We start from the raw sequence: 9,800 nt of genomic DNA, 5'->3' as shown, positions 1-9,800 counted from the left end.
CATGTTTCACAGTAGGGACAGTGTTCTTTTCTTTATATGCTTCATTTTTCTATCTGTGAACATAGAGCTGATGTGCCTTGCCTAAAAGTTCAATTTTTGTCTCATCTGTCTGTCCATAGGACATTCTCCCAGAAGCTTTGTGTCTTGTCAACATGTAGTCAAAAGAAGAAAAAGAGGTCACTATATAATCTGCACACCACCAGTCAATTAAATGAAAAAAGGAACAAACTTTATTGGTAACAAGTGCTAAAAACAATTGAAACCAGTACTCTCCTTGTTCGGTTGCACCCCTTTTGTGTATATATATATATATATATATATTGTATATATATATATATATATATATATATATATATATATATGGCGATATCTGGTCTCTTTTCAATAGATCCTACTTCCAGGCTTATCACTTCTTTGTTCTTCTGCGGACCGACGGCCTTCTGATCGGCGCGTGCGCAATAGAACAGTGTGGGCCCCCTTCATGCACTCTTTTGCTCTCTGCGTATGCGCTATCTTGCCAGTTCATCTGACCTCCTCCTGCGATTCATTTCCGGCTTCTCCGTTTCTGGCCGGCAGCAGGCCACACACCAGTGCCCACTTATGACCGTGCTGTTCGACATAAAAGGACGCCGCTGGCATCGGTAAGTCACTTCCCCTGACAAAACGGTCTTGGAAACCGCGATACGTGTTGGATCCTCCAACCATCCGGTCCTGTTCCTTCCACTGGCCGTTTAGGTCACCTTTCTTATTCCAAGTGATTCTTGGGCAATTCTTTTTACTGCTTGGGCTGCGGTCCTGCCAGGATTTCCACGGCTGCTATATCCCTTCTTATTTGCATCAATAGCCACCTTGCACTGTGCATTTGGGCTGGTGCCCCCCCATACCTGGGACAATACCCATATATCAGCAGCCTACTGGTGATTTTGTCTTTGCCTTATTATTTGCTGGGATCCAGCACACTCAAAGGGTCTATATTCTTCCTATAGGATGTGTGCTCCATATTTTACCCAGCAGTATATATTTTTGTACATATTTTTGTACATGTATTTTTGCTCAGTGCCATGTGGGTTATTTTGGTTATATATCCAGATTGTACTATGAACAGGCCATATGGGGGAGTCTTTTTTGTACTGGTTTTAATTGTTTTTAGCATTTGTTACCAATAAAGTTTGTTCCTTTTTCATATAATTGACTGGTGGTGTGCAGATTATACAGTGGCTTCTTTTTCTTCTTTTGATGGTCATCATCATCAGTCACTTGCCTGAACCCCCCCCCCCCATTGGAATTGTTAGTATAATTATTGCAGTGCGCCAGCAGCATTGTTTCTATTAAGTTGCTCCCCTTGAAACATCCTGTTGATGTTTTTTTTCGGCTTGGCAGCACATGGTTTATTGGAACCTCATCTCATCTCTGTATTCATTTTTGTACTTACGGCCTTTAGGTGGGCTTTTGTTGGTGGTTTTGATGGATTGGGATACTAGAGAGGCCGCATGGAGGGCTTCGGCTTCTGCGGCTTTCACTGACACTACCCAGAACTGTCCAGACTCTGATTTCTCTTGGTTGACGACATAATTAATGGCGGCACAGAAGCAGGGGATTAAATTATTATGGAACATTTGTTGTCTAGAGGAGTACCGTAAATTGAATTTGGTACCGAGGGGACTGAGAATCCCTATCTTTCCAGCATGGGAACCCTCTGCCACCTTCCGTACCACATGAGAGGAAGGACTACTACGGTTTTCACATATCTTGATCAATTTATTGATTACACATGACAGAGAACACCTGGCCCAAGTTAAATTTGAAATTAAGGGTTAGGAAAATGGTCTCAACAAATTTGATGAGGCTTCACAGATTCAGCCCTTTAAAGTTAAACTAAAGGAGGTTGTTGACAAATATGACAAAGAGATTATGGACAAAAAGAGGTCTAAATTTCTGAGAGATAAATCAGATTTTGATCGGAAAGTTGCCTTTAACTGGAAACATCAAGGCAACCAACGTCGGGGTACGAACATTAGACAAAGTTCCAGTGAATTGGCACGAAACAGTTCAACCATGGATGGACATATTTCAAGTGATTTTTTTATCCTCCGCGGAAAGCGAACCAGAATCAGGGTCAGGACCAGGCAAGGGAGCAGGAGGCACAAGCCTCTTTACCCGGATCACGAGGAGCAGGAGCTACAAGCCGGTGTACAACAACTAACAGAAGAAGAACCGCAAGTGACCATACTATCTACCAACAGCATCCGTGAGTATAACAACCCCAATGATAAAGACACTTTACAAATCATCAATCTGTTCCAATATCAGATAACTACCATTGAGGCGTCTGTATTAAAGAGGGGGCTGACCTTCTCACCATCGCAACAGACGGACAAATTTACGTTAATCAAAGATCTTTTTCTTTTTTGCAGAAAAATTACTTTACAGGTTCTGCGCAATCATCCACAGTCTATGTCATCTCTTGATCAAACTGAACAGAGAGCATTTCAGGATCTTATGGATCTTCTACGGGAGGGGGACTCTCCTATAGGTAGACCATGATTCCCATATAAGAATAAATCCATGGAATGTCCCTCCCTTTCTACTGTGCCAGCTGTAAAATTTTTTTTCGAGATGGTTAAACAAGACATAGAAGCGTTGCCCATGAGGACTGGCGTTATTGCCAACCTCACTGCCCAGGAAGGAATGGCCTTATTCAATCTTAAGACCAACAAGGAATTCTTGATTAGAGAGGCAGACAAGGGTGGCAATGTGGTCTTATGGCCCCATGATTTGTACCTGGAAGAAGCCCATAGACAACTCGATGCCTCACGTTTTTATTGCAGACTCCCCTCTAATCCCACAGGTGTTTATGCTACTAAACTGAGAGCACTTATAGAGAAGAGCTTTGAATTGGGGATTATCAACATCAATGAGTGGGACTTTATTTGGGTAGAACAACCTACTGTACCAACTTTTTATATGCTACCCAAAGTCCACAAAAACATTAACAAGCCTCCCGATCACCAATAGTCTCCAGTATTGGTAGCCTGTGTGAAAAAGCGTGTACCTATATTGACTTCTTCCTGCAGCCGTTGGTCACCACACTGCCCTCCTATATCAGAGACTCTTCACATTTCATCAGCACCTATAAAGGAGTGACGTTAGCTCCGAACGAATGTATGGTTACTTGTGATGTCGAATTACTGTATTCGAATATCTATCATGACGACGGCATGCGGGCTGTTCTATTCTTTCTTGACCAACAGGCAAATTCAGACAGAATGCACGACTCTTTCATTATTGATTTGCTTAATTTTGCTTTGAGACACAATTTCTTTTTGTTTGACAGGACTTTTTTTCTACAGACATCTGGCGTGGCCATGGGGACGCGCTGTGCCCCGGCCTTCGCAAACCTTTTTTAGGATGGTGGGAGTCCACTATCGTCTATGTATCCAGCTTTTTTAACAACAAAGTACAACACTGGTCGCGTTACATAGACGACATATTTTTCACTTGGTCTGGTTCATCGGAGGAATGTTTGGAGTTTTTGGACTTCCTCAACAACCACTCTTTTAATATTTTTTTGATTCACCATCCTACTTCCGTTGCAGTTAACTTCCTGGATCTCGAGGTCAAATGTCAGAGCGGTATACTGTCCACGTGTTTATATAGGAAGCCCACGGCCGTTAACAGCTTACTGGAGTATCGGAGCTTCCACCCTAAACATACTAAAGATGGGGTTCCGATAGGCCAATTTCTCAGGGCCAGGCGGAACTGCACACAGGATTTCGATTTTAGGAGGGAAGCCGAGGACCTCACAACAAGATTCAGAAGCAGGAACTACCCTAAAAAATGTATCTCCCGTGCCTACCAGAGGGCCAACTCACAGACACAGGACTCCTTCCTTGTTTTCACCAAGAAAAGACCGGACAACTATGCGCGCTTTTTTACAGGATACCATACCCAATGGCCACAGGTAAGGAAGATTTTGAGTGAGCACTGGAGGATTTTAACCACAGATACACAGACGTCCCAAGTAGTTAGTGCCCAGCCATTGATGACCGCCAGGAGGGCGCCTAACTTTAGAGACATACTCACCAAGAGTCACTACACTAGACCCACACAGAGACTTAATTGTGGGACTTCCCTGAGAGGTTCTTTCCCATGCGGTGATTGCAATGTTTGTCCATACATGCATCCCACTCGTGACTTTTTCTCCAATCCCACTGATCAGATGCAGCATAAATTAAAGGCATACATCAATTGCAAAACCTCTCATGTTATATATGCCTTGATCTGTCCTTGCCCTTGCATATAAGTAGGTCAGACCTCACATGAACTACGTCGGAGAATGCAAGGTCACTTTTCAACTATAAATACAGCTGCAGCGGACAGTCGCAAGGGTAAGACGCTCACTACAGTGCGGGCAGCTATGCAAATACTAAGATAGTTGGCTTGGAGCACCTCAGGAGCTCTGGCAGGGGTGGCTCTTTACACAAGCAACTTTTGTTACCATTCGTGTTCTCCGTGTCTTTGTCATCAATTTTCCTCCTGCGGCCACGTCCAGGGAGGTTGGCTTCAGTCCCATGGATCTGAAATTTCAGAATAATATGTGCAACTGTAGTCACAGGGTACATCAAGCTGCTTGGAGATGGTCTTATAACTTTTACCCTTAACATGATTTTCTATAATTTTCTTTGTAATCTCCTGAGACAACTCTTCCATTTGCTCCCTCTGGTCCATGTTGAGTGTGATACACACCATGTCACCAAACAGCACAGTGAGTATCTGTAGCCCTAGATACAGGCCCACTCACTGATTCCAAGATTGTAGACACCTGTGATGCTAGCTAGTGGACACACCTTGATTTAATATGTCCCTTTTGTCACATTATTTTCAGTTTTTTTTTTTAAATTCTGTGGAAGCATGGTTGAAAAGCAATGTCTGACTTACATTTGCTTATGTTTATAGATCTTTTATTTATTATTAATTTTGTCAGATTCAAGTTATTTCTGTGACCATTGTGGGTATTTCTCTCATTAAACAAGGGGTACCAACAATTTTGAGCACGTGTTTAAGAAATATTATTTCGCAAACTGCACAATGGCCGAAATCCTAGCAAATCTAGGACTATACCCTAGTTATAGTGAGAGTTATTCCATGTCTGTATGGGTAATTGTGACCTTTGAGGTATTTGTCAGAAACATTCCAATGTATACCTCCAACTTATGACACTGTATAGGGACCCAATACGTGTTGCTCATAGGATCCTATTATCAAAAAATGCAGTATTCATTTTTCTACTAGATTACTATTTGTTGTGTAGTTCCAAGCATCAAAAGAAGGGTATCCCTTTCCATTTGACATATCAAAGGCCAAACAGACATTGGACCTGAATCATCAAACCTTTTACCAGTATTCTGGCGTAAAAAGCTTTAAAATGTTGAATAATTTTGGCGTGACTAGTAGCTGCACTAAAATTATTTGACTTTTGGGATTCTCACACCATTTTTGCCCAGCTCCTGATAAGTGGGAAGAAATTGGATGGGACGCCAATGTGACGACTTCTGCTCGTCAAATTCATGACAAGCTGTTTGCTACTAGCGACAAGCGAACATGCTCGTCTGCATATTTTGTGACTGTTAGACACCCACAACTCCTGCGGGGATTACTTGTTTGTTAGGCAGTCCCCGCATGTATGGCAGCTGTCTATCAGCTGCAACACATTCAGTCGCAGTGACTTGAACATATTATCCGAGTATGCCCAAGATACTCGGATAACACCCAAGCTTGCTTTGATAACACCTTATCTGAGTACGTTCGCTCATCACTCTTTGCTACTTAACAAATTTCACTCCAGCTTAGAGTGGAGTAGGAATTGTGGCGAGCAGAACACAGTGGTGTACAAAATTTGTTGTCTGGCACTCCTAATACATTAAGAGGTATATGGATCGCCCCCAGACACAGGGCCACGCGTTTCGGTACCGGGCCTCTCTGGTTCGGTTCTGAGGTTGTCACGGTGGCTAGACCCGGTCCGTGACCCTGCTAAGGGGCGTCCAATGAAGGTGGTGGTAAAGTCTGTCAGGGGTTCGTGACGCCACCTGTGGTGTTCGGTCAGGGTGACCGACGCTGCTATGGGGTCCGCTGGGGTGATGGAATGGCAGCTGGATGGTATACCTTCCCACAGGTGAAGTAGGTCCCCAGGGCTTCCCAGTAAGGTAGATGGTGATGGTGTGAGGTGCAGGCAATTAACGAGGACACAAGGTTGCAGTCTCTTTACCTCTTTACTGAAGACTTCAGGATCCTCAATCCAGAGCACGTTTAACAGGGCTATCAGAGACAGGCCGGTCTGATCGGCACTTCCAGAGCTTCCCTCGCAGATGGAAATTGTTGCCTAGCACTAGCGCCTGTGTGTTGTAGTCCTACCCTGCTGAGCATTCGGTATAGTCCTCACAACTGCTGTTCTCGTTCGTTCGTTCTCTACAGCTCTCTCTCTCTCTTTTGTTCCAGATGTTACTAGTTTCTCGTGCCCCCAGTATGTTTTGGCTAGGACGCATCCGTATGACGGGAAGGCTTGGAGGTCTTCCGGGACCCTAGAGACGCCCCTCTCCCAATGTTGCCCCCTATGTCTTCTCAGGAAATTTAAGGTAGACAGCCAACCTATAATTAACTGTCCTGCGGAGTTCGAAGTAAGGCCTGAAGTCAGTTACTCCCGCAGTGTTCCGGCTACACGCCTCAGTAGGATGTTGCCTCGGTCTCACGGCACGACTCCTACTGGTACTCCTTTTTGCTTGATCTCGTTTACACTGTTCCACAATATCCTTCCCTTTCTTATCTCTTTCTTAGGATACCGCCGCAAGGAAGTGCAGGAGCGGTTCCGTAACGTTCTGTTCACTAGGCTCTTGACAGGTTCCCACGCCTGACAGGGACCCCCCTGTGTCTTCTCCCCACAACACCCCCTGCCACGGGATGTTGCCTGAATCCAACCCAGTCAGTTTCTGACTAACTTCCTCCCCAGCCCCTAGTTTTACCAGTGTGAGGAGTGGCCCAATAAATAAAGCCTTTTTCTCCCCCTAGTGGCCGGAGAGTGAAGTGTAATGTGTTCTAGTGATACCTGGTCAGGAGAATTCCTTCAGTGCCATCAGACGTACCATCACTCCCCTTAGTGGTAGAGTGTCATACTGCAACGACCAGATCTCTGGGGCGCTGCATATACGTCGCTTCATGAATCAGGTGTGTCTGACTTCAGCTCATTGCCTTAACAAGGCCGATGTGAAAATCGCCAGTCTTGATATTTCGGGCCCTCTATTTTCACTTACATTGGTTAATTGGAGACTCTGGATATTTGTGACATATGTGGTGGGAGCTTTAGGTCTCTCCTACACATTCTCAAAGTTGGTGCATACTGGTCTACTCACTTGGGTATGTACTGTATACAGTGTCACGATTCTGATGTCGGGTTTCCTGGAACCAGAAGAGCGACAAACAAAGCAGTGCAGGTGGCTCATATGCATCATAATACTGAGCTCACAGATGTCCATGCAATCACAATGCAGGTAACACAAGTCTTTAATGGTGGAACAAAAAAGGTGAAGAAGCCTTGACTCCAATATCATCATAAGAAGCGTCGGCTCGAGTTTGCAAAAAAGTACGAAAAGTGAACAGTAGAAAATTAATTGGAACGGTAATTTGGAGCCATGAGATGAAAGTCAATAGACTAGGCTATAATGGCTACAAACGGGTCTGAAAAAAATGTGTAAAAGGGACCATGGATCGAGAAATTGAAGGAATTGTCAAGTTCGGAGGAGAAAGCATGGTGATATGGGGTTGTCTAACAGCCAAAGGCGTTAGATTCTTGACCAGGATCGATGGTGGTCTCAATGCTGAGCTATTCGAGTATACTACAAGACAAGTTGCTTGGTACACTTGAGTACTATGGGTATGAAAAGGACAACATACTGTTTCAGTATTGGCGAAGAAGTGGGTCAATGACAATAAAGTAGAGGTGCTGGATTGGTCTCCACAATCCCCAGACATAAACCCAATTGAACACTTTTGGGAAGAGTTGAAGAAAAAAGATGTATATCATGGGTTTATTGTGACAGAGAGTATCCAGAAGAACTGATTTCTCCTACTTCTGCACTGATTAGATGTACTTTACTGTTGTGAATTCCGTTCTGGAGCTCCCTCCTGTGGTTGCTAATGGTATTTTTGTGAGTTCTGCCCTTGGGCTCCCTCTTGTGGTTTCGAGTGGAACTGCTGCTCCTTTAGGTAGCTGTAGCAGCTAGGCCAGAAATGAATTAAATGCATCTCAAAAGAAGGAAAAGAAAGTTCTGAACCATTTTTTTTTCTGTGCTCTGTTCTGTCTTTTTTTCCCTCTTGATATCTGGGTGGTGCTGGATATATGCTCTGGTATGGAGGTTCAGAGTTTGTTTTCTCGTGTGGATCAACTTGCTGCAAGAGTCCAGAGTATCCAAGATTATATTGTCCAGACTCCGGCTCTAGAGCCTAGAATTCCTACTCCTGATTTGTTTTTTGGGGACAGATCCAAGTTTTTGAACTTTAAAAATAGCTGCAAATTGTTTTTTGCTTTGAAAACCCGTTCTTCTGGTGATCCCATTCAGCAAGTAAAAATCATTATATCCTTACTGCGTGGTGATCCTCAAGACTGGGCTTTTGCTCTTGAAACAGGGGATCCGGCATTGTTGAGTGTGGATGCATTTTTTCAAGCGCTCGGATTGTTGTATGATGAACCTAACTCAGTAGAGCATGCTGAGAAAACACTGTTGGCCCTGTGTCAGGGTCAAGAAGCGGCAGAGTTATACTGCCAGAAATTTAGAAAATGGTCTGTGCTCACTAAGTGGAATGAAGAGGCTCTGGCTGCTATTTTCAGAAAAGGTCTTTCTGAAACCCTTAAAGATGTTATGGTGGGCTTTCCTACGCCTACCGGTTTGAGTGAATCTATGTCTCTAGCCATTCAGATTGATCGGCGCTTGCGTGAGCGCAAGGCGGTGCACCATATGGCAGTGTCCTCTGAGCAAAGTCCTGACTCTATGCAATGTGATAGGATTTTGACTAGAGCAGAAAGACAGAAATTCAGACGTCAGAATGGCCTGTGTTTTTACTGTGGTGATTCAGCTCATGCTATTTCTGATTGCCTTAAGCGTACTAGGAGGGTTCCTGGGTCTGTTACCATTAGTACTGTACAGCCTAAATTTCTCTTGTCTGTTACCCTGATTTGCTCATTGTCGTCCTTTTCTGTTATGGCATTTGTGGATTCTGGCGCTGCCCTGAACTTAATGGACTTAGAATTTTCCAAGCGCTGTGGTTTTTCCTTGGAGCCTTTGCAGAGTCCTCTTCCCTTAAGGGGGATTGATGCTACGCCATTGGCCAAGAATAAACCTCAGTATTGGACTCAGTTAACCATGTACATGGCTCCAGCACATCAGGAAAATATTTGCTTTTTGGTGTTGCATAATTTGCATGATGTTGTTGTGCTGGATTTTCCATGGTTACAGGTACATAACCCAGTGCTGGATTGGAGATCTATGTCTGTAACTGTTGGGGTTGTCAGGGAATACATAGTGATATTCCTTTGATGTCCATTTCCTCGTCCCCTTCTTCTGAAGTTCCTGAGTTTTTGTCGGATTTCCAGGATGTATTTGATGAGCCCAAGTCAAGTTCCCTGCCTCCTCATAGGGACTGCGATTGTGCCATTAATTTGATTCCTGGCTGTAAGTTCCCTAAGGGCCGACTTTTCAATCTGTCCGTGCCAGAGCATGCCGCTATGCGGAGTTATGTAAAGGAGTCCTTGG

This window comes from Ranitomeya imitator, chromosome 2 (genome assembly GCF_032444005.1).
Source record: "Ranitomeya imitator isolate aRanImi1 chromosome 2, aRanImi1.pri, whole genome shotgun sequence".
NCBI classification, from domain to species: Eukaryota; Metazoa; Chordata; class Amphibia; order Anura; family Dendrobatidae; genus Ranitomeya; species Ranitomeya imitator.
Note: the sequence above shows the minus strand (reverse complement) of the source record.